The following is a 26,277-nucleotide window of genomic DNA, read 5'->3' on the forward strand; positions in this document are numbered from 1 at the left end:
CATCTTGGAGCAGAGAGACCAGTATCTGGAACAGCGAAGTATTAGAGCTGTAGCTGTTGTGGTCTTTTCCTTTCTCCAACTTCAGCCTCATATAGGACACTCCTTATGACAGGTACATCCCTTGCTCAGTCCTTCCTGGCAGTATTACTCATTCCTCATACAAATGGGCTAAAAGAAGGGTGGGGGCGGGGCGTGTACCAGTGGGTTGAGAAAACACGATTGCCAAGCTTCTGCTGAGAGCCCCTCTCTTAGTTAGAATTTCAATTGTTGTGATAAACACCATGACCATAAGCAACGTAAGAAGGAAAGGATTTTATCTTAGAGTCTGTAGTTCATCATCCAAGAAAGTTAGGGCCAGATCTTAGGGCAGAAACCTAGAGGCAGGAACTGAAGCAGACACTATGGAAAGAGGAAGCTCACTGGCTTATTTTTCAGGGCTTCTTCAACCTTCTAACACCCAGGAATATCAGCCCAGGGGTGGCACTACCCAAAGTGAGCTAGACCCTCCCACATCAATCACCAATCAAGAAAATGAAACACAAGCCGGGCATGGTGGCGCATGCCTGTAATCCCAGCACTCAGGAGGCAGAGGCAGGCGGATTTCTGAGTTCGAGGCCAGCCTGGTCTACAAAGTGAGTTCCAGGACAGCCAGGGCTACACAGAGAAACCCTGTCTCGAAAAACCAAAAAAAAAAAAAAAAAAAGAAAGAAAGAAAGAAAATGAAACACAAGTTTGCCCACAAGCTAATCTGGGGACATTTTTTTCAATTGAAGTTTCCTCTTCCAAAATGACTCTAGTTTATGTCATGTTGACAAACAGTAACCAGCACACTAAGACATCTACTTGAGGTTATTGTTAAATCTGAGTCAGAGCTGCCCTAATGTGGTTAACATTAGGTTAACAGAGGCAGGCAGTTCTCGGTGAGTTTGAGGCCAGACAGAATTAAACAGCAAAACTGTCTCTTAAAAAATGTTTTAAGTTATATTCTCTAATTTTATGGACAGGTAGATTCCCTATAGTCTCCAACCATGCCACCACTGATGCACCTTCAGGCTGTCTTGGAATTGGAATTATGCCAATGATTAAGAGCTGAACAGCTATGCTAAAAAGCTCGGGGCCCAAGAAAAGCCTGGAATTTCTACTGAGTCTTTTCCATTCAGGGAACGTCCATGTGAAGTTTGATAATCCTGCCTGAGTTTTTTAAGAAAGGGTACAGGGTGGGGGTGAGGTTCCCATTCTGTCAGGTAGGTTTCGTGCCTGAAACAGACAGAGTCCTCTAAGAGTGGGGTTTTGTATGCACAAAGGTACATTCTCATACCTTTCTTTATGAATACCCTGACAAAACCCAGCACCGCAGATTTCTGTGCTCTCTCAGTAAGATTGGGTTAAGAATCTACTCAAACCTCCCTTTGAAGCAGGCATGGTAGCTGGCATGTACTATACTTGGGAAAGCAGAGGAACAAGGATCACAACTTTGAGGCTGCTGTGTAGAATGCAATAAGTTATTATCTCAAAAAAAAAAAAAAAAAAAAAAAGGAACCAAAAGACTTCCTTGGACAGGGAAGTGAGAATAATTAAAGTTACTCATTCTTGCTAAGACCTGTCTATGATCTATGATAAACCTAAAAGGAATTGGCTCAAGTTACTGAAATTTTAAAGGAGAAAAGAAATGGTTACATGAGATACAAGGAGAGAATAAGTGAAGATAAGATCACTACACTGTGACAGTTTCATGGGTTAACTGTCTTTTGCTCCAGATTTGATTATTTAAAAATATTTACATTTCTAATCCAATGATCCAGACCACTCTAAAATAAAAGTGTTGAGTGTGGATATACTTCAAGTCACAGATTTCAGAGCATTTCAGATCAGAGATCTCAATCTACCCATCCCTTTAGAGCATGCAGCACCTCTCATGTGTTTCCTAGACAGCCCATAAAGAAGGTAAAATGCCTACCAATCCTAACAGGAATTCTGTTCTACTGCCCACATCCACCTATAGCTCCTCCAGTTCCTGAAAAGGCCCCTCTGCGGAGTTTCCTTCCTCTAATGCCCCTCCTCCTCCCTCCACACACTATGCTTCTTCAGAGACCAGAATCCTGACTGAGGGATGGATGCCTTGAGCACTCTCCTCCACACAAGGAAATAAAACCAACAATGAAATGGGATAGAGGATTTACTAAGTAGTCCTAGCTGTCCTAGAACTCTAGGTTGGTCTCATTCAAAGAGATCCACCTGCCTTTGCCTGTCTCCTTAGTGCTGGGATTGAACCCATGCATTATCATGCTGGCTGCATAGTCTTTCTATCTATGGTCAGGGAAGAGTTTATCAATGGTGCAAAGAAGCCATTTCTTTAAAATATTATTTTAATAAAAAGCCGGGGGGGTGGGTATGGGGGACCTTTGGGATAGCATTGAAAATGTAAACGAGGAAAATACCTAATAAAAAATAAATAAATAAATAAAATAAAAAATAAAAAGCTGCCCCCTTCCAAATCATTGATTTATACTTGTCAAAATCACTGTGGACCATAAACCCATATTCCTCCCTTGGCCACTCTTCCCACTCCCTGTTTTCTCCACATGAACTAGAAACCTGTCCCAAGAAAGCTAGCTACATCTAAGTGAGGCTGCAGCGTCAGGTAGCAAAAGCCCTCCAGAACACTGGCCACTCAGAAAAAACAGAGTGGCCTGAATCCTGCTGGGCTCAGGAAGACAGTTCTTAGATACCCACTCAAGCAAGAGAGCAAACAGGCTGCTGCTAAAACTCCTGGCATTCTCTCCTAACTTAATTTGGGAGTGCATTTATAAATCATTCCTTCCACATAATTACATAAACACATAGTGGTGACCAGCTCTGTCTATGAGGGCTTCCTAAGTCTGTCAGAGGTTAGGCAGAAAGTAAAGACTCCCCACCCCCACCCCAGCCACAAGCACACTCACTCCATGAGTGTTCACACAATCATTGAGGGCAGCCTGAAGTCTTGTAATACCTCTAAGGTTGTTGAGTCCCTCCAGGAACTTCTGGTACTTGTACGCGTTCATGCCCTAGCCCAGGCGGTGTTGGTTCAGTGGCTGGAAGGAGGCACCATGGTGCAGTGACAGCTGAGGACTGGAGAACGAACAAACCAACTGAACTCTATTCCCGGACTACCAGCTCCCAAGAACTGGACTTTGACCACGAGTACAAGTGACATCACCAGAGAAGCCTCATTAGATTACAGTCCTTTGTGCACCCTCATTTGTTGCAGTGAGCGGAAATACCTCCCAGGAGAAGCTAGCCCCTCCTTTGAGCAAAAAAATTCAGGAGACCATAACAACACCAGCCTATCATTTGCCACTTCATCTGCCTCCTTCCCTCTAGACCCCAGCCCAGTCTCTGCTGGGATTCTGCTTGCATTCTAGACACTCTTCAGGACACCAGTTAAGGGGTCCATTTAACATTAGAGAACAAAAACTTTTAAAAGGCCACATTCACTATAAAAAATATCACAACAGAAACTCTGAGGCAAATATCACACAGTAAAGGAACAGGTTTCATAAAACACTAACAACTGTGCATTCCTCATAGAAGCCATGTTTACAGATTGGATACCTCACATCAACACAATATAGGAGACTGCTTATCAACACTGTCAAGGCAGGAAGAAGGCAGCAGAAAATGTCAAGCCTATTTCCTAAATGCTTCTAGAAGTGCAATCAAGGGGCTCATTCCAAACTGTGGCACCAATTTACTCAATGGACTTGTTTTAAAGTTGATATAATGTGTCAGTAGTTATATAAAAATTCTTTCTACTTCACTAGCCTAACGAGGGCCACCCTAACTGTCCCAGGCTCTTAGCATTACATACACTCTATTACAGGTACCTGGTAAACCCTTACATCTCTACTCTGTCATTGTAAGCAACTCAGAGAGGCTTCTCTGCAGCATCAGACTCATTGCTGAAAACGTTTTTGTTAAACAGCCCTAAGTTTTCATTTACACATTCAAAGCAAACAGGCTAACTAACCTGCTCCAAAGGTGCACATGGGGTCAATGAGACAGCATAAAAAGGACTTATGCTTCCCAGGCCTGAAATTGGATTTATTTCTGCTCAGCTAACTTGAAAAGCTTGGTATCCTAGAAACTCAGGAACAACTGATGGGTAAGACCTCACTGACAACCCACACTAGAACAAATCTGCTTCACCCCACCCCTCTTAAGGCATAAAGTTTTCCAGATAACCTGGCTCACTAACTGCCTTTCGGTCATGTAAAGTAGAAGGAACTCAGTTTACTAAACATAACCATCTGCAACGTTCCCAACTATACAAACCGAGGTACAAGCAGAAAGACTTTATAGGTAGTGCTTTGAAAACATGGGCTGGAGAGATGGCTCAGAGCACTTGCTGTTCCTTCTGAAGACCTAAGCTCCATTCCCAGTACCACATTAAGCAGCTCGAAACCACCTATGACCACAGACAGGATCTGAAGCCTCTGACCTCTGACCTCCAAGAGCATTTGCACACATATACAATTAAAGGTAATAAAAGTAGATTTTTTTAAAAAAAGAGAGAGGAAGAGCCAAACAGAATAATTGTAATAGTCACTAAAATAATGTAAATCCCAGCACTCGGGAGGCAGAGGCAGGCGGATTTCTGAGTTTGAGGCCAGCCTGGTCTACAGAGTGAGTTCCAGGACAGCCAGGGCTATAAAGGGAAACCCTGTCTCGAAAAGCCAAAAAAAATAAATAAAATAAAATAATGTAAATGAGGGGAAAAGATTATATTAAAAAATAATAACCAACCCAAGCTTTCATGCTTTCAAATGGTGCTTGTTAGTCAATAGTACTAACACAGTGCAGATTTGATAGCCCCGCCTGTAATTTCTGAGCTCAGGAAGTGGTGGAAAGGAGATTGTTGGGCTATACGGTGAGTCTGAGGCCTACCTAGAGTAAGATCCTACCTCAAAAAAGGGGTGGGGTGGGGTGGGGGGAAGGGTCCTGACTGACCCATGCCTTTAATCCTAAAACTCAGCATGCAGAGGCAGGTAGATCTCTGTAACTTCAAGGCCAACCTGGTCTACACAGAGAGTCTCAAAAAAGACACTTAAAGGATGAGATGGCTCAGTGGGTAAAAAAAGTGTTTACTACCAAGCCTGTGGACTCCATTGTAATCCTCTAAGTTGTCCTTTACTTCTGCATGTGCACACATATGGGCTGGGGCTCTCCTACTCTCTCAACACCCAAACAAACAAACAAACAAACAAATGTACTTTCATCTTTCTTTCATGTCCCAACAAGATAGCCAACCACTTTTTAGAAACCTAAGCATTAGGATTTACAAAGGGAAACATGAATGCATAATTCTTTTTCTCACAAAGCAACTTAATGAACAAAATAAATAGGAATTTAATGCTTTAAGGTCGGAAGTCAAATAGTAGGATACAGTTAAAAAAAAAAAGACAAGTATAGATTTTATGATGTATTAGACCATCTCAACCACTGAAAGAAAACACACACACACACACATCACAGTCTAACAGGTAAGCAATCTGATTCACCTCATGACAACTGGATTCTTTATCTATGAAGGCAGCTGTGACTGAGTATAGATTAAGTTGGCCTTCCTTCAGCCTACTTGTTTTTCCAGGAAAAGAATAGGCAATAGCATTTGGGGGGTGGGGGGGAAACGACTTTAGAAACAAAGACAAGATTTAAATTCAGAGAGTTATCTCAAGATTTAATTTTTGCCACTAACTACCTGGACAAGAGTCCCAAATGCTTATAAAATACTAATTCTTTTTTTTTTTTAATTGAAATCCCCACTGAAAATCTGACAAAAAACTAAGGATAGTCTTTTTTTTTGGGGGGGGGCATATATTCACCTCTATTTAAATTTTTGTTTATGAGTGGAGAGGGGTCAATGAACCTCAGGTAAGGATGTCCTGATGTGTTCTAGTCAAGCAATTGGCAAAATGAGATATGAATATAAATACTAAAATGAATAAGGTATAAAAGTGGATCAACCAGCCAGAGAAGGCCTAAGTCTACTCAGAGACTCCTCCCACCTCCAGGAGAGCAGACAGCAGTCTGACTGCAGACACAGCTGACTTAAAATAGCTACTCAACTGAGTGCATTTAAAAGACAACACATGGTACTTTGTCATTTCCTCTGTGTGTTGCACCATAAAATTGTTTAACAAAATTTTATCAGATAAAATTTAAGCAAAAACAAGGATGTTTGGAATAAGTGAATGAGTATTGGTTCCATTTGGAGACTCTTTGGGGGGTCAGGGTGAAATGCTCTAGACTCCAGTTGCAATCTTGGAGACAGGAACCTTTCTCCCCAGAAACTGAGTATTTCAAAGTAACACAGTCCAAATACCTCTACACACTCTATGGCTGTTGTTTCCTCCACTAAGTCTCACAAAGGGGTACAGTGAGATGCTAGCTCAAGTGGCAAGGGAGATTCTTCCCTACGCTTCAGACACAGACAGACAAATGTGGGTGGCTTCAGATCTGGCAATCTGAAGACACTCAGTAGCCAGCTGCCGACAGAGGAGGAAAAGGCCCTGCTGTCTCCCACAGACCTTACAAAGGCACAAACACCTAACAGCTGAGTGGAGCTTGACTAGACACAGCCAGATCAGGAAGTGTGGAATACAAAGGACGAGGCATGGTCCTGATGGTTTCTGGCTACTGACTCTCAGTAATGGGGTGACTATTAAAAAGGAATGTCTTGCTCTACCTGTAAGTGGGCTAGAGACAGACGCCAGGAAACACACCAGCCTGGAGTCAAACTGAGGATGCTGCTCCTGAGAAAGGAGAGCGAGTGTGCCAGCAGCATGGGGACTGAAAAGGAAGCTCAAGGCTTAAGAAGAGAGAATGTCTGCCTGGACTTCGCACAGCTTCCTGAGGCTCCTCTGGAAATAATCGCTCTATACTTCTCTGTGAAGCAATTCTCCTAAAATCAAAGATCCTCATCCCACAGGGCACTAGACTATCAGGTCAGCAACACTAAATAAGGACGCTGGGTGAGGGAGTCTGTCCCAGCTCTCATTCCACATGCACTCTTTTTAAATGCTCACCAGGTGCCAGGCACTGACTAGGGGCTGAGGACACAGAGGGGAGAACAAAGCAAAGGCAATGTCCCCTGTTAAAGATGGAGGTCATGGTGTCATCAACTTAAGGGTACAGATGACTTTTGACTGTTCATTCTCCACACAAACTGTGAAGACAAGAGGTTGACACAGACAGTACATTCCCTGTGTAAATACATGAATTTTCTTTGCAGCAGAAGTGATACCATGATAGCCAGTTGCCACCACTATCCCAAAGCAGCTGCTGGCTCAGGGAGAGAGCAAAAATGTCTCCAGTGACTTCAGGGCCCAGTAATGAAAACAGGTGCCAGGTTCAGGGTCTTATTCGGAGTAGCAAAGATCACTTTCTTCATTGTCTCTCCACCGCAGCTTATTTGAGAGTGAGAAGGGTTAAGTTACACCTAGTCCTCTGGCTTGCTAGAGAGAAAATTAGTTTGCCCTCTGAGGAAATGATTGCCCAAGGGCCAAAAGTTGCCTCTCCAGGGATGAGGAAGAGAAAACAAAAGAAGTCTGAGCTCACAATTAGACAGGGAAGACTGACTGAGTAAGCCAAGGGAGGTCTCAAAGAGAACGAAGTGCAGGTCTGGCAAGAGAGTAAAAGGAACTCAGCCTACCCTGTACCCAGCCCAGGCCTAAGGAGATACCGGTGTGCCTTAGACATTCTCTACAGGGCCTGACAGTGCTGTGAATAAGATCCTCGAAGGCCACAGCCCTTCAAATCAGTTAATACTCCTTGATCTTTGTCTTAGCCACTGTTCTATAGCAGTGAAGAGACACCATGACCATGGCAACTCTGATCTGATGAAAGAAAGCATTTAACTAGGGGCTTGCTTACAGTTTTAGAGGTTAGTCCATTATTATCATGGCAAGGGGCGTGGCACAATGGAATAGATGGAATAGGTTTACATCCTCTCAGCTGTAAGAGAGAGAGAGAGAGAGAGAGAGAGAGAGAGAGAGAGAGAGACTGGGCCTGTCCTGGGCTTTTGAAACCTCAAAGCCTACCTCCAGTAACAGACTTCCTCCAACAGCATACTCACTCCTCAAGGCCACACCTTCCAATCCTTCTAATCCTTTTAAACAGTCCTAGTGACTTATGAGCAAACTTCAAATACATGAGCCTATAGGACCCATTCTTATTCAAACCATTACATTTTTCCTTTCTTTTTGCCATGAAGAAATAAATTGCTGGACCCCAAGTCCTTCCCTTCCCACACTGGTTATATAATACTACAAGAATCAACAAGGTAAGAAACTCTAAGCAACTGCGAAGGAAGGCAAAAAAAAAAAAAATTGGTGTTCCTACCCAACTGCAGAAGCAAGCCCCGTCTGGAATTAAGGTTGCTATAACAGTTTATAAAATCACAAAACAAATCGAAAGAAAGCTTCACTACCAGGCACTATGAGGACCTAAGAAAAAGACCAGAAGCAAGATCCACTTACTACTAAAATCAGGGATGAGAAAGAAAAGCTATTTCAATAACAGTGTCCTGATAGAACTCCAACCATTCAGGAGTAGGAGAAATGGCTTCCTCTAAAAATAGTTTCTGACACCACTACTATGGAGGCATGGTGAACACAGTAGCACTCAAATCAAAAGGTAGACCACAGCTTAGGAAAACCATGATCGGCTATTCTAAAAATACTAGAAGAAAGGTGTTTACTGACTCAATTCACCTGGGTGGGTATGCCAGAAAAAGCAAACAAGACTACAAAAAACACTAGCTGTCAACCTCAGTAGCACTCTTTTGTTACCTTTGAGAAGAGGAAAGAGGCAAAATAAACATTTTTAAGAAGTTAGATCCTAGATACTAAATATAGTATAATGATATTTTCCCTTGGAACAATGAGGTTATATTTAAAAAGAAATCCCAGGACAAGGTATATGCTGGTGAGTTAAGCACAACAGAGCACAAGTTCTAAGAAATCTGAAGGAAAACATCACAGAACCAAGGGATTAAAGAAAGTACCTTATATAATTTCAATGAGAATGTCTGCATCTGTTTAACAAATTCTGGGAGCATTTGCATCTTTTATGGTACCATCTCTGGCTGTAAGACTCAAATATTGTAACAAAAAGGACCAGACTGTTTCTTTGACCCCATAGTTCCAAATCTAAAAACTTTTCTTAAAGATGTGTAAATATAGCCGGGCGTGGTGGCACACGCCTTTAATCCCAGCACTTGGGAGGCAGAGGCAGGCGGATTTCTGAGTTCGAGGCCAGCCTGGTCTACAAAGTGAGTTCCAGGACAGCCAGGACTACACAGAGAAACCCTGTCTCAAAAACACAATAAATAAATAAATAAATAAATAAAGATGTGTAAATATGCCTGAGCCACTGTGATGGAACCTGCCTATAATCCTATCAGTCCAAAGGCTGAAGTAGGAAAGCCCAAAGTTAGGCCAACTTAGACTGTACAGCAAGCAAGATCCCCATCTCCAAAAGAGAACAGTACAACAGAGAGTATGTTATCTTCTTGTTATGGCTTTTAAGACTTATTTTTTTTATGTGTATAAATGGTTTGCCTTCATGTGTGTATGTGCACCATGTACTTGTAGAAGCCAAAAGAGGGTATCAGATCATTGGAAACTGGTTACAGGTAATTGGGGCCACCTGAACAAACCCCAATCCTCTGAAAAATTGGTGAGTGCTCTTAACTGCTGGGCTCCTGGTTCATGGGGAGTGTAGGACGTTGGTTTGGGTTTGTCTTGTTTTTTAGAGACTGGGTTTCTCTGTGTAGCCCTGGCTATCCTCAAACTCAGAAATTCACCTGCCTCTGCCTCCAGAGTTCTGGGATTAAAGTCATGCACCATAAGTCTCAGCTTTGTTTGATTTTTGAGACAGAGTCTCACCATATATCTCTGGCTGGCCTTGAACTTCAGAGATCAGTCTCCCTTTGCCTCTGCCTTCTGATGGCTGGGATTAGCAAAGGCATGCAGCACTAGCCTGGTATGAATATATTTTTATAATACAAGCTTATCTCATTATTTATAATGCCAAATAATGCCAGGCTTCTTTTTAAAATACAGTTATAGAAGACTAGCACAAGAGCAATACATATCAGGACTGGAGAGGTGGCTCAGTGGTTAAGAGCCCTAGCTGTTCTTCCAGAGAACCTAGGTTCAATTCCCAGCACCCACACAGTGGTTCACAACCATCTTTAGCACCACTTCCATACTTTCAATCTAGTATCCAAGGACACCAAGCATGAGCACATGCTATAAAAACATACATGCAGGCAAAATACCCATATACATAAAGTAATAGTTCTTTTTTTAATTAAAAAAGCAATATATCAACATAAGGGAATATTAAAAAGCCCATTTAAACCAGGCAATGGTGGTGTACGCCTTTAATCCCAGCACTCGGGAGGCAGAGGCAGGAGGAGTTCGAGGCCAGCCTGGTCTACAGAGTGAGTTTCAGGACAGCCAGGGCTATACTGAGAAACCCTGTCTCAAAAAACAAACAAAAAAGCCCATTTATATTGATAGCAAAACTTTTTTATTTGTTTATCTTTTGAAACACAGCCTCTCTACATAGCTCTGACCATCCTGGAACTCACCATGTAGACCAGGCTGCTCCTGGATGCTGGGATTAAAAGTGTATATCACCACACTGGGCACCAGTTTATAATTTTTGATACTGAAAGATTTCAGCTTTCAGTAAATAAACTTGCTACAAACAGTATTTGCCTTTTGAAAAATAGATAATTATAGTATATATTTACGTAAGTAAATATCTAAAAGAAAATTTATCAAGATAAGGAAGGAGCTCAAGAAGACCCACCCCTAGCTGAGGAGTTACTTGCCGTGGGTGGCTGATAGGTGATATAAATGAAAAGGAAGATAAAAATGAACTACCAAAAGCTATGACAAGATCAAACATCACCAGAACAAAAACGAGGCTACTGAGTTCTTCAAGAAGGTCATACAAGTGAGAGTAATTTCAGTTGTGATGACAGACTGGCAATGTTTATCAAGAAGACTAAAGAAATATGAACAGAGGAAGGAGAGACAGGGAGATAAACTTATAGAAATTTTACTTAGGCTGGAAAGGAATGTATAGGTTCAATATGAAAGACAAATTAAGAATATATCTAGCAGCAAACTCCTAAAATCAGGGAAGGAGAAGGAGGCTGGCAGGGATTACAGATGAAATGACAGATAAGGTGTAGGAAGTAAAAGCTGAATGGCTGGAAGGGAGTTGACATGGTTGGGTGGGGTAGAGCTAAGGACTGTGAAACAAGTCTGGAATAGTTGCTGCAGGGAAAAGGAACTGCAATCAGCCTATTGGAATTAAAAAATCTCAGGGCAGGAGTGGCAGCCAAGTGGTGGCATTCAGGAATCTGTGAAGAAGTCAATCACTCAGAAGCTCAGCAGAGAAAATGACTCAGGGCCCAACCCTGGAGAATGGGAAGGAGAGGGTAGAAGAAAGACAGTCAGTCCAGAGGTCTCCTGTTCCAGGGCTGAAAAGGCTAGGTCAGGGAGGGAAAACACCGTAAACAAGATGGCAGACTGGGCAACAGCAGAGGTCAGGTTTCTTGGGCAAAAAAGGAGTAGGAAGTGGAAGAAAGGAGTGTGTACCAAAGCTCTGTGATCACGTCACCTAAAATCTCTTCCCCCAAAAGAAGAGGCTACCCACCTACAAGACTCAGACAGATACCAGCTTACTTCCAGCCTCTCCAGATGAGACTGGCACTGACTTGATGGATGGAGCCTGCCCTAAGCTTAACTCTGAGATGTGACTTGCACTGCACGCTGTAACACCAGTGTTCCCTTCCTTTTTTGCAGTGCTGGGCATCAAACCCAGCTTTGCAAGCATCCCACCACTGAGCGTCACACCAATCCTCTAGCTATATATATCAATAACTTGTTTGGTTTGGTTTTGAGACAGTCTCACTGTATGGTTGTGATTGGCCTGGAACTCACTATGTAGACCAGGCTGGCCTCAGACTTACAGAGATCTGACTGTCTCTGGTTATCCAGTACTGGGTTTAAAGGCTGGGCCATGTGTCATCACACCTGACCTAGGAATAACTTTTAAAATAACTTTTCTTTAGTTATGAGAAATCGTATGTTCTTGTGCCTATGTTGTTGCTGAAAATAAAGGTTTATGAACTGTCTTATGCCACCCAACTCCCTCTGGGCCTCAGAGACAATCAATGCAGACAAGAGTCACTGTCCTCAGAGCCTTGGATCTATAGCCCTTGCTAAGGTACAACAGTAAGAACAACACAAGCACAGCAGTTACACTCAACAGGGACGCAGGAGTTGGAGCCAGGTAACAAGCTAAGTAAGCCCAGGAAGAAATTGAACTTACTTCCTTTCGCTGTGAACTGTAAATCGAAGCCTGGGTGTATATATACCTTATTGTTTGCCTAGCCTGGGCAAGAGTAAAGCCCTGGGTTCCATCTCCAGCACAAGCAAAAATAAATTGGTTTTGATAGTTGAATCTAATTTTTTTTTCTTCCTTTCTTTTTTTTCTTTTTTTGGTTTTTCGAGTCAGGGTTTCTCTGTGTAGTCTTTAGTCTTGGCTGTCCTGGAACTCACTCACTCTGTAGACCAGGCTGGCCTCGAACTCAGAAATCCACTTGCTTCTGCCTCCCAAGTACTGGGATTAAAGGCGTGCGCCACCACTGCCCGGCCTGAATCTAATTTTTTAATACTAATTCTTGTTGAGTTTTCTAATTTATTTATTGAAAGCTTGCTTATTCATTTATTAGTTCTTAATCTCTTGCCTTATAAGGAAAGTCAAGTCTACAGAAACGATTTACTTATTCCCTAAGATCCAGGTTCCTAGCTAGCTTATTCTTCTAGTCCTGTACGGAGAGAAGAGGCTTGCATCATCTCACTGATGCTACAAATAAACCAGACGGTGTCACCTAAAAGTACTTTTGTCTCTTAATAGCCAATTCACTAGCTTCTTAACCTTGTTCTAAAAAGACAATGAGTGTGTGATTTCAAAAGGAAACTTCTAATATTAAAGTGTACTGACAAGACAAGAATTCAAGAGTTGGGTGGCCATCTAGATAAGCACCTGGAATCTGGCCCCCATCAGCCTAGCCTGCCTTTCCATTTGAATGGAGACAGGCCCTGGTGTGTGTGATGGAAAAAGAAACTCCCAATGTTTGTTTAATGTAACTCTAGTTCAACCTTCGCTTTGGCCACCGCCTTCCAATGCTCACAAACACTTAATTGTCCCTGAAAAGTAGGTCAGTGCCTCCTGGAACAAGCTGGAAGGAGAGCTAAGTCTCAGCCCATGATTCGAAGAGCTGAAGAGGCCCGATCTGTGTCTAGGAGACCAAAACCAACAGTGCAGTATGCCAAGAACTCTCCAGGTGCTCCAGGTGGCAACCTGGCTACTGCCATTCCGAGCCATTCCTAGGTGGTGACTCAGCAGCCTGGGAGAGAAGATGATGCCCAGAAAAAGCAGCTGGTGCTCATGTGAGTCTAAGAAATACTTGCTCTGCTCTGGTGCCTCACAAGGTATCCCTAATCATCTCTGAGTGAAAGGTGAACAGTCACAATGCAGAGTTCTTTCCATCCCTGTTTCTATGGCTCCTTCTGTAGAATACCTAGCATTGCTTGGCCATAAATGGAGTGACATGAACATCTTCCTACTTCTTCCCCCCAAATATTTTATTCAGGGCATCCAAAAATAAACACTGCCATGAGCTAGAGGTACATTCCTAAGCACTTTAAGTGGTCATTTGAGGATGAAAGGGTTAAAGTCTGGGTACAGGATACATCTTGTCCTAGGCTCAAATACCCATCCATGGTCTCCCCTAACCTTCTAACTGTCTTACTCACTAAATATAGATCATCTTTCCAAAGTCAAAAAAGGGGGACCCAGAAGAGGCGACAGAGAGATGGCAGTCTGGGAAACAGCTACCAGAAGGTCAGCTGTCCAGCTGGCTCTGGAATCTGAAAACTTCCAAACCTAACAACTGCCTTTCTCAGCAAGAATCAAAAGTATGTGCAGCAGCTGTGGAGGATAAAGGCCGCTTGCTGAGCCAGCCCCAGAAGCTAGCAGCAAACCATTTCCTTAGCCATTGTTCTCCAAAAGAAGCGAACGCTGCCAGCCACCTTAAAACCAGATACCAGAGCTAAATCTGCTGAGAGGAAGAGAAAGTTATCTCTCTGACAAACTGTGTGCCGGCACCTTGCTTTCTTGGAATTTCTCTGATAGTAAAACTCAAACCACTGACAACCCCACCTTTCTCAGCTCCCGCATGCCAGCATCTCTAGCCCCACTCACCCCTTCTCCTCCTCCTCCTCCTCCTCGTCTCACTGCCTTCCTGGTGCTCCACTGCACACCTGACCAGTCAGAATTGTACCATCTGACACCTGGATTCACAGTTTTACTCCTTATTAGTCTAAGAACTAGACCCTAAAGTTTACAAAACAAAGAACATATCTCATCACTGTTGTAGGAAAGAAAGGTCCCATACTTCAAGCACTTTACACATACTATTTCATTCGATCTTAAGAATCCTACAATGTAGATACTATCAGCAAAACATTCTACAGATGAACACCAAAGTACATGAATACTCAAGTATTTGCCCAAGTGCAGTTAGTAAGTAGCAAGGCCGAGACTCCAACCTGGACAGCCTGACTCCCATCTAACCTCAGCAACCCTCTATACCATTGGCTGCCTCATCTTAAGGTCAGTACTCTACAGCAGTGGTCCCCATCTTAAGCTCAGTACTCTACAGCAGTGGTCCCCAATTAGCAGCACCAGCAACTCTGGAAACTCAAAACAGACGCAAATTCTCAAGCCCCACCCGTGATTCGGTGCACAATGAGCCAGAACCAGGGTGGGACCCAGCAATCTTTTTAACAAGCCCTCCAGGTAGTTCTGATGCTGGTTCAAGGTGAAGAGCAACAGGGGCGGAGTCACACATTACACCGCTTTGGCTTGTCTGTATTTGAGCCACACCCAATACCAAAGAAGAGTCTAGGAAGAAGTTAATGCAAAAGCCTCCTGAGCAACTGACCACAGCAGAATGGTTAAGAGTCCATGTAAATGGTATGTAGATCTGCTGCCAGTCAGCTGTGTATCTTTGGGCATGTCACTATGTCTTTCTGATCTTCTATTTCATCAAGTATGAAATGGAGCTAAAAATGGAAACTAAAAGCAACACTATCATCAGCTGCCTAGTGGCCTGGACTGTAATCAACCACTACTTAGGAGGCTGGCACAGGAAGATTACAAAGTCAAGGCCTGCCTTGGCCACATAGCAAGTTCCAGGCCAGCCAGGGGTACACGATGAGATTCTGTCTTTAAATAAATAAATAAATAGTTTAAGGGGGTAAGGATATAGGAATATGGCTCAGTGACAGAGTACCTACCCAGCAGTGTGTGACCCTAGGTTCAATAATCACTAATAATGAAAAAAAAAAAAATCAAAGTCAGAACTGAGGATGTTCAATCAAAGTCAGAACTGAGGATGTTCAGTGACAGACAATTTGCCAAGATGACAGGCACCAAAGGAAATATAAAGCATTTGGTAAGTCATGATTGAAACTGAATAAATGGCACAGAAGTCTAAGTACTGCATGTCTGTGTGTTAGACACTGCACTAGGCACAGGCATTCACTGTCTGACATTCACATTTCTCACAAATGTTTACTGAGATATTGTACTATGCAAATAACATATTATAGCCTCTTTAAGGGCACTGAAAAGTAGGTCAGCATAGCACACAATAACTGCACATAATAGCAAATGATAAGGATCATAAAATGGAGCCGGGCATGGTGGTGCACTCCTTTAATCCCAGCACTTGGGAGGCAGAGGCAGGTGGATTTCTGAGTTCAAGGCCAGCCTGGTCTACAGAGTGAGTTCCAGGACAAGCCAGGACTGCACAGAGAAACCCTGTCTCAAAAAAACCAAAAAAAAAAAAAAAAAAAAAAAAAAAAAAAAAAGAATCATAAAATGGCTGGGAATGGAGGCAAACATCTTTAATTGCAGCACTGGGGAGGCAGAGGCAAAAAGATCCCCAAATTTGAGGCCAGCCTGGTCTAAATAGTGAGTCCCAGGACAGCTGGGGATACACAGAGAGACTCTGTCCAAAAAAAAGAAAAAGAAAGTGTTTGGTTGGAAAAAATGTGGCATATTTTTGTTGTTTTACTTGTTTTTGAAAGAGGGTCTCAACAGAAAGTGGTGGCACATGCCTTTAATTCCAGCATTCAAGAGACAGAGAGTAGGTCTCTGAGTCCCAGGCCAGCCTGGTCTACGGAGTGAGTTCCAGGACAGGCAAGGCTACACAGAGAAACCCTGTCTTAAGAAGGAAGGAAGGAAAAAAAGGAAGGAAGGGAGGAAGGAAGGAAGGAAGAAAGTCTCACAGGGTTGCCCAGTTTGACCAGAAACTTGCTATCTTACCTAAATTGGCTTCAAATATTTAGTTTGGAACACGAGATTTAGAAGCAAAAAGCTGTACAAACCAGGGTATAGCACAATGATTCCCATGGGTTCAATCTCCAGCACTAAAATGTGGGAGTGAGCACAGGGTGGGTATGCCTGTAAGTGGTGGCAAACACCGGACAATCCTCACATGTTCAAGGCCAGACTGACTGACTTACATAGTGAGTTCAAGGGTAACTTTCATTCCAGGGATCTGATACCCTCTCCTAGACTCCAAGGACACCTGCACATACCCCCCCCCAACACACACATACCCCCAACACACCACAACACACACACACGCACACACACAGGAAAGTAAGTCTTCCTATGAACACTGTAGACAAATTTTTGTCTTATATGTAGAAGCAGTTGAATAAAAAAAAAATATACTCCAAGCCCCATTCCTGAGGTTTAAACACAGATCCTCAAGCACTGAGGCAAACATTCTACCACTGAGCTGCAACTCTAGAATAATATACATTTAACTAGAAATCTTTACTTGCCAAAGAACGTTGGACAGGAAAAATATAAATTCAACATACTCTGAAGAAAATACATTTTTACTTAAGGAAAAAAAAAGTAACTCAAGCAGGTCAAATATTTTATATAACTTGCAATTTGCATAAATTAAGTTACATAAACAAAAAAAGGGCATTAATTTCCCAAAGAACAGTTGGAGTGAGAGGCCAACATTGAAGCTGAAGACTCCTGCGCTTGTCTTTATCGTACTGTCATACAAGTGCCCCCTACTGTCCTCATATTTAATCTATGCTTCCCTAAAGTAGATCCCTCCTTCCCTCTCCCCACAAGCATTGTGTTCATGGCTGTGTAATGGGGATTAAAAGCATGCATTACCACGCCCAGCGTTTTACACAGATATTGAGGATCAGAAGGTCCTATGCTTATGTGGCAAACTAGGCTGTCTCCCCAGTCCTCTTATTTAAAAAAGAAAAGGAAAAGAGGTGGGGGGGATAAGATGGCTCTGAAGGAAAAACCTCGGTCAAGCCAGCCTGAGAGCCTGAGCTCAGTCTCAGAACAGGGAGAAGCAGCTCCTCAAGGCACCCTCTGCGCGGAGCCCACACCCATGCACACACAAACACGGGCAACAATGCATTTCTTCAAGATTCATTTTTAGATCCTCTCCTATAGTAGTTTTTAAAACACCTTTTCCCCATTGTGTAGCCCTGGCTGGCTTTGAATTTATGATCCTCCTGCTTCAGCCTCTCCTTTCAAATGTTAGAATTACAGGTATGGACCACCACACCTGGTTAAAGCAGAAACTAATAGTAAATGCCACCAGGTGACACCCTTTTTGTTGTTAGTTTGGTTGGTTGGGTTTTTTATTTTTTGTTTGTTTTGTTTTGTTTTGTTTCAGAGACAGGGTTTCTCTGTGTAGCCCTAGCTGGCCTCAGATTCACAGAGATCCACCTGCCTCTGTCTCCAGGGTGCTGAGATTAAAGGTGGATGTCACAAGGCATGGTGGCAAACACCTTTAATCTCAGCACTGGGGAAGCAGAGGCAGGCAGCTCTCTTGTGAGTTCATTGCTAGCCTGGCCTACAGAGAAAGCTGTAGAATGGCAAAGAAAACAAATTGAGACCTCTGTGGAAAGAAAGAAAGAAAGAAAGAAAGAAAGAAAGAAAGAAAGAAAGAAAGAAAGAAAGAAAGAAAGAAAGAAAGAAAGAAAGAAAGAAAGAAAGGAAGGAAGGAAGGAAGGAAGGAAGGAAGGAAGGAAGGAAGGAAGGAAGGAAGGAAGGAAGGAAGGAAGAGAGAAAGAAAGAAGAGAAGAGAAGAGAAGAGAAGAGAAGAGAAGAGAAGAGAAGAGAGAAGAGAAAAGAGAAGACCTTTACTAATTTACTATGTGGCTGATTCCCTCATCCGACATGGACAGCATAAAGCCACCCTGAGTAGCGCCTGACTCTGGGGTACAACAAGAGCATGTCAGTGTGTATAAGCTGATTTGGGAGTTGGTGCACATGAGAGGATGTACTCTTTTCTTAAAGATTTGTTTATTTTGAGTTCATATGCTTGTGTCTACATATGTGTACCACATGCATGCCTGGTGCCTTTGAAGGTCAGAAAAGGGCATCTGATCCCCCAGAACAAGAGTCAGGCAGTTGTCAACAGCCATGTTGTTTCTGGGAGGCAAATCCAAGCCATCTGCAAGGGCAACAAGTGTTTAACTGCTGATCCATCTCTCCAGTCCTGACGTACTCTTTACTCCTGACACAAGTGAGTAACCCAGTGGTGTCAGGCGTGATGATGCACACTTTAATTTCAGCATTTCAGAGGCAGAGGCAAGCAGATCTCTTCGAATTCTAGGCCAGCTAGAGCTAATTAGTGAGACCCTGCCGCAAACAAATAAACACACAACAACAACAACAGAAACCAGCGGCACTGTAGTCCTTTATAACAGAGGCTGATCTGGGAATAAATCCATATAAACCACCTTTCTCCCCTACCGGCCAGTTAGAGTCCACAGACAGATATGGGCAGACAGACGGATGGAAGGATCCAAAAGTTCAGAAGGGCCTCCTCTGCTTCTCACCTCCCACTTGCTGTGAGTTCTTGGACATTTCCAGGTGTCTTTAGACTTGATAATAGGCAGGAAAGTCAAAACTAGATTGCAATCTTGCTTTAGGATTTTGGTAAACACTACAATTGAGTATTAGGAAAGATGGGAAATTAAGAGGACACTGGGAAGGAAGGGAAGGAAACGCACGTCTCACCAGAGAGTTAGTCTGAAGTCTCTCTCCAACTGAGAGTCAAGATTTTCAGCACAGTTAAAATTTGCCTAGAAGGCTGCCTATATGGAGACTTTTTTTTTACTTTGACCTCAACTGTTAGAAACAATGAATATTTTTTAATGTGAATCTTGTTATTCACAAAGGAACACACCAGCAAAGTGAGAGCAGCTTGTCACAGCAATTCTTTTTTGCAAAAACAGTGTACCAAACCAGAGTAGCAAGCACATCAGTCCTATGGCAACCATCTTTTATCCCTGATGCTGATGTAGGTGGTGACAATGTCTCATCCCATTGGTGAGAGTTCACCTTCACTGTCTTATGTGTATGCTAATCTGTGCAAAGGGAAGGAAGTTGTGGAAATATGTGTCCTACTACCTTTGGTTAAAACAAAAAACCAAAACCAAGAGTGGCCTATCAGCCCACTCTCTCTTTCCAGTGGAGGAGTCTGGAGACAACAGGAAGAAAGGGCATCTCCCTAGGGGAAATAAAAGAAGGAAGAACAAGTCATCAGCCGAGGACCTCAAATGGCTGAAAAACAGAATGTATTTGGTGTCTGCTGTATCTTTGCATCCTTCAGTGAAACCTTTGTCCACATCACTACTCTTTCTGGCAAGGAAACCCTCTGCTGAGTAACTATTATAAAGATGAAGGTTGATTGAGGTGAGTCCTCCCCGTAAGCCATTATGTGGCCCCATATGTGTAGGTATTACTGCCCTACATATCAAACTCCAGGATAGAGGAGGAATCACGACCAAGACCTCTGGACCTGGAGCTCAATCAGTCCTCAGGGTTCTCTCTCACTTAGGGATGAAGAGTAGAGATCCCCCTCTCCTTTGATAGCACTGACAAGAAAGCGGGTCTCAGGCTATATGTCTGGGAACAGAACTTCTCAGATTATTTTCTGTTAATTGTATAATATAAGCTTGTTAAAAACAAGTTTCTTACACTATGCACCCAAGGTGACCTTGAATTTTGGCTCCACCTCTATCTGCATTCTGGGATTACAGGCATGTGGCTGGCTAGCATGCAGTTACAGAGGACTGGTGATCAAATCCAAGACTTCACGAATGCCAGGCAAGTACTACTAACTAAGCTATATCCTTAACAAAAAGATTCCTTTTCTATATAGATTCCAAATAAGAATGCTTAAATAGCAATCAAGTATGCTGAAGCCCTGGACGCACATGATTTTACTCCCCTAAATGGAAGCCTACAATTTCTGAGAATCCCAAAAATAAAAACTCCTGTACAACCCTTGCGACCTCAGGTCAGGGGCTACCTTGTGATAGCATTTAAGTGCCTTAGCAATCATTTAAGGTGTAACTTCAGAAGCCACCAAAATCATTGCAGGTTAAAGCACTTGCCACCAAGCCTGACAACCCAAAATTGATCCCTGGAACCCATATAAAGGGAAGGAGAACCAGTTCTCACAGGTTGTCCTCTGACCGCCACACACGCAATGCAAACTTACATGCACAAAATGAATGTAATAAGTTTAGAAGAGTTTAACAAACATATATATGACTATTATAAAGACATGCATGACTTTGTCCTTGAGAATTACACTCGAGCCCCTTGGTCTGTTAAACCTCTGCTTAAATCTATATTGAAACTTAATAAACTCTCAACTCTGTTTTATGCTGGCTTGTTTTGAAATTCTTCTGTGTAATGAAGTCAAAAATCCTGAATTATCCTGAGCATAGAGTATTCATATGGAACTCAGACTGCTGCAGGCAAAGGGCTGTCTCTGGCCCAGGCCCCACTGCCTCTGCCTTCATCCTGGCACTTGGGGCACAGCCACAACAGGTGAATCTCAACCATTGTGTGTGTGTGTGTGTGTGCATATCTGAATGAGGTAAATGCTTACATGTGTGCAAAAGTGCATGCATACGTGTCCAGCTAAAGTAGAGCATTCTCCTCTGTGGCCCTCGGCATCATTCCTTTGATGCAGGATCTCTCATTGAACTTGAAGCTCAGCGTTCTAGCAGTCAGGAAGCAGCAGCAATCTTCCTGTCTCCACCCTCCTCAGTGCTGGGACTGTTGTCCCATGTGGGACCACTCCTAGCTTGTTATCTGGGGACTGGGATCCACACTCTGGTGCTGATGCTTGCAGACCAAGGGCTCCTAACTGCTGAGCTATCTCACTAGTCTGCCAGTTCTACTTTCTGTCTCTATGAAGTTGAAAATTCTGGTTGTTTTACATAAATAGAATGGCACAGTATTTGTCCTTTTGTAACTGTTTTTTGTTTGTTTGTTTGTTTTGTTTTGGGTTTTTTTTTTTTTTTTTTTTTTTTTTTTTTTGGTTTTTCGAGACAGGGTTTCTCTGTGTAGCCCTGGCTGTCCTGGAACTCACTTTGTAAACCAGGCTGGCCTCAAACTCAGAAATTCGCCTGCCTCTGCCTCCCAAGTGCTGGGATTAAAGGCATGCGCCACCACGCCCAGCTCTGTAACTGTTTTATTCCTCTAAAAATAATGTATCTTCAAGGTTCGTCCAAGCTATGCATCAGAGTTTCCACTTCCTCTACTACATCCTCTCCTCTTCCTCATTTTTTTTGAGACAGACTAAATAAAAATTAAAAAAAAAATGTAGTCCAAACTGCCTCAAACTCAGAGTCCTCTTGACTCAGATTCGCAAATGTTGGGATTACTGGTACAGTGTGCCTGCCTCCCACATCCTCCTTATCCTTTGTGCTGAGTGAGAATCAAAGAGATGTTGTGCCTGCTGGACAAGTGCTCCCAGCTACCTAAAATCCTGCAAAATGATTATTATTGCCAACTCTGAAATTTGGAAGAGTCTACGTACTGGGATGGTTTAGGTGGCATGTGGCTGACTGTCCAAGAACATGGAACCAGTACCAGTGATGGAATTCCAATTCACTGTACAATGGCTGCTTTCCACCCAGAGGGGAAATTTATCTGCTATTGTGACAGTCACAAGAAGAAAACCCCTGGGCAAAGGGAAAAGGCACCTGCCAGCCAGGAAGAATTCTCTGCTAGTGTGAAGATGAGACCCTGTCTCAAAAGAGAGGAGCGGAATGAATGCTCCCTAATTCCACTGATAAAATTGTTCCCCCCCCACCCCACCCCCAGGGTTTCTCTGTGTAGCCCTGGCTGTCCTGGAACTCACTTTGTAGACCAGGCTGGCCTCGAACTCAGAAATCCACCTGCCTCTGCCTCCCAAGTGCTGGGATTAAAGGCGTGCGCCATCACTCCGGGCTTAATTGTTCTCTTTCTAAAGATAACTACTAACCTATAAAACTGGCCAATACATAGCCAGGAAAAATCCCAACAAACTAGGAAAAGCTGTTTAACACCCATAAAAATCTAAAAATAAATGTTTCCTAACCTCCCTGGTGATCTTTCTTCCCCCCTCCCCCTCTTTTTTGTATGTAAGAATTTACAAGGACTTCTCTATGGTCCAGAAGAAAATAAAATGAGTTAATTTAAAAACAAAATCTAAGCACATTTTAAAAAATGAGCTAATATGTTACAAAATGAGACCCTGGGCCCCAAATAGGAAACAAAGTTCCATTTGAAGCAAAGGGATCACACTTGGTGCCTTCTTCCCTGGTCTCTTTTCTAGGCCTCTGCTTTCCATCCAGATGGAGCAGGAACAGGCCAGACTGGATAGGTGGCTCTTGGTCAGGAAAACCTGAGTGACCCTGCAGGCCCACAGGTGGCGCTGCTTGTTAACAGCAGCTCACATCCCCTCAGGGGAAGGAAGCTGCAAGGTCAGCTGCAGAAGAGCAGACAGGAAATCTGGACAGCCAGATTCCAAAGGAATTTGTGTCCCTCGGTCAAGGCAAGGGACATCCTGCCAGGGTCCATTCCAAAGGTGGTGTCACTTCCAACAAGGTCTAACCGTTGCTTCCCAGTAGGTTGGAATACAAAAAAAGACTGCTGAGGGAATGAGGCAAGCATGGAGCCTGTAGGTCACTGCAAGGAACTGAGCTGTTATGGCCTAAGTCAGAGAATGAAGAGATCCAACACCACAGGTCAAGTAGGCACAGCCCAGGAAAGGGATTTAAAACAATCCTCTTATGTCTGTAACTCTTCAAAGAGGACAGGAAGCTCAGACTTACTCTTTTTTTTTTTTTTTTTTAATTCCTCAAATGAAAACTTCTGCTGAAAACAAAAGCAACCTCCTTCCTTCCCACCCAAGGCCCAACTGATTTATAGTCACCAAGTGTCTCCTGGTATACAACAAAATATGCTATCGACAGGAAATAGAAAAAAAATCCATGTCTTTCCGAAGGAAGGGGAAGAACCACACCACATTACATCCTCATAGAGACAGGAGATCTGCTCATCGGGGTCCAAACCAAGCTCAGGGAACGCTGACTGTTCCTCTGGGCTGCACCCATCTGGAACACAGGGACAAAACCTAGCTGCTCTTGAATCAAGCCATCTTGTTATGGGCAAAAGAAAGCACCCTGATGCTCTAATGCCAACCAGAACCACATTCCACAAATATCCTAATTTTTGCTGATGAACAAAAGGAAAAGAACCCAAAAGTAATGCTTGCAAAATACCTACAGAGACACAAAGAACATTTGCCAACAGCGACAGGTGACCCCAATACTTGTCTTGCTGTAACTGGGTGTGTGGTACAAGCCAGAGAAGCTGACTGAAAATGTCTTGTCTGCCAAAAGTAATCATTGTAATGATAGCTGTCTTTCCCCAGTGCCTAGCTACAAGGGTACAGAGTTGGCTTTCCCCCAACCAGACATACTACTGGCCCCTCCCTCTCCTGAAGGCTATTCTCTGTTGAGAAGAATTACGTTTTGTCCATGCTACAAAGGTCAAAGTCACAAGAAGCCTTATCCAAGGTCATCAGCTACACTACAAAGAAGGTCACAGTCACTAAAGCCAAGCTACAGGGAGGGAGCACTCGTCAACTACTACAGGTCTTCCATGAAAACAGAACCGCACAATGGATTCTCAAAAAACTCATCCCACCTAACAAACAAACAAAATGCCTTCTCCCTCCAAATGCCTTATCTCCCCTTTCTCCTAATATCTCTTATTTTGGTATACACATTTACCTGCCTGCTGTCCACACACATAAAGCATCCCTCCATTATTCAATTCGACATTTATTTAGTCATTCAATTGTTGGTTTGTTTTTTGAAACAAGATCTCACTATATCTCAGACTGGCCTCAAACTTATTATAGCTAAGAATAACCTTGAACTCCCAATCTTTCTGCCTCTACCTCCAAAGTTCAGGATTACAAGGGCAGACCAGGAACTTGCTCTGTAGACCAGATCTCAGAGAACTCAGAGATGGACCTGCCTCTGCCTCCCAGTGCTGGGATTAAAGGCATGCACAAGCACCATCCAACTCACTTGTTTGTTTTTTTAGACAAGATCTCGCCATATATCGCTAGCTGGCTTGATTCTACTTTCCAAGTGCTGGAATTAAAGATGTGTGATACAACATGCAGCTTTTTGGCATACATTTATGAATTCTTGCTAACCATGAACACAAAGATGAATGATATGCCATCCCAGCTCTCAACACGCACAGACTCTTGCAGAGCACAAAAAAGTAAACAATTGTCATTCAGTAGGATGGGTATCATCAAAAAGAAAGAATACAGGTTCTAGGGATACCAGTTTTACCCAGAGAAAGGAACCTTTCAATCAAGGATCTCTGAAAATAGTCTACCTTCCTCATTCCCAACTTAACACATCCAAATGATGCTGCCCACAGTTCCAAGGCTGTCAATTAGCACAGCATGTAAGAACAGGAACAGCTCCACAAGGGAAGAAAACTCTTGAGTCAGCCTTCAGAGGAAGTTCCACAAGCCCACACCCAGAAAGCCTGACTTGAACAATCCCTATTGTCTGCCCCTCCCAGGGCCAGAGACTGGACGTGTAGGAGGGTTTATTTGAAGAGAAAGGAGCAGACATTAAAACCCACATTATTCCCAGGGACCAAACTTCTCTCCATGACAGTCTCAGTAACTGTCATTTAGTTTTGTTCTTCCCACTAGGTTAAACAGCAGCTTAATCATGCAGAGGCATCTAACGTAAAACAACATATTTTTTTAATGTATTTTTAAAAACAAAACCCAGGGCTGGTGAGATGGCTCAGCGGGTAAGAGTACTGACTGCTCTTCCAAAGGTCCTGAGTTCAAATCCCAGCATCCACATGGTGGCTCACAACCACCCATAATGAGATCTGATGCCCTCTTCTGGTGTGTCTGAACACAGCAACAGTGTACTTATTTATAATAATAAATAAATCCTTGGGCCAGAGCAAGCAGAGAGCAGAAAGTGAGCAGGGCCGACCAGAGCGAGCGAGCGAGGCTAACTGTAGCCAGCAGAGGTCCTAAATTCAATTCCCAACCACCACATGAAGGCTCACAACCATCTGTACAGCCACAGTGTACTCACATACATAAATCAATAAATAAACAAGTCTTAAAAAACAAAACAAAACCCCAAAGCTCAGTCATTAGAAATGTTATAAGGGTCTTGATTATATTTATACTTTGTGCAAAGCATCACTAAGTCTTATCTTCTGATAACTAGATATCCACTATTGAGCAGTGGGGAATCAAACACACTAACTACTTTCTCTGGGTCAGCACTAGTAAAAGAAGGAAAACCAGTGAGATCTCTCTAGCAACAAGAGTAGAACATCTTATTAGGACACCCAGAATAGGTGTTACAATTATCACAGGCTATTTTCTCTACCTTCCTACCATCTGAGAGAAAGAGAGAAAGTGGAAAGGCAGAATAGACTCAATCTAATATATATTATATAAATATAGATAAACCCAGGTGCCCACTGAATACCTGGTCCTCAGGGATAGAAGTGCTGGTCCATTTAGTGTGCATGGTGGGAGGATACTGGGAAGACAGGGCAAATGGAAATGGCAGACTAAAACCAAGAACTATCATTACCAAATCATATTGCTGGATGTAAGGGGTCTTGGTTGCCCCTAAGGTCTAGGGCAGGTTAAGAAAAGTGAAAGAAGCCGGGCGTGGTAGCGCACGCCTTTAATCCCAGCACTCTGGAGGCAGAGGCAGGTGG

General features: G+C 43.1%; 1 protein-coding gene and 1 non-coding gene across 10 annotated transcripts in view; one reads left to right on the forward strand and one right to left on the reverse strand.

Moving 5' to 3' along the window:
- Window positions 1-26,277, reverse strand: part of Macf1 (microtubule-actin crosslinking factor 1) — a 338,170-nt gene that overhangs the window by 260,962 nt on the left and 50,931 nt on the right. The gene's annotated exons all lie outside the window — the stretch shown is intronic.
- On the forward strand, window positions 5,826-5,927 carry Mir6398 (microRNA 6398). The gene has a single exon (NR_105824.1). It is a non-coding gene; the product is annotated as a microRNA 6398 (primary transcript).

Source organism: Mus musculus, chromosome 4 (genome assembly GCF_000001635.26).
Source record: "Mus musculus strain C57BL/6J chromosome 4, GRCm38.p6 C57BL/6J".
In the NCBI taxonomy this organism is placed as follows: Eukaryota; Metazoa; Chordata; class Mammalia; order Rodentia; family Muridae; genus Mus; species Mus musculus.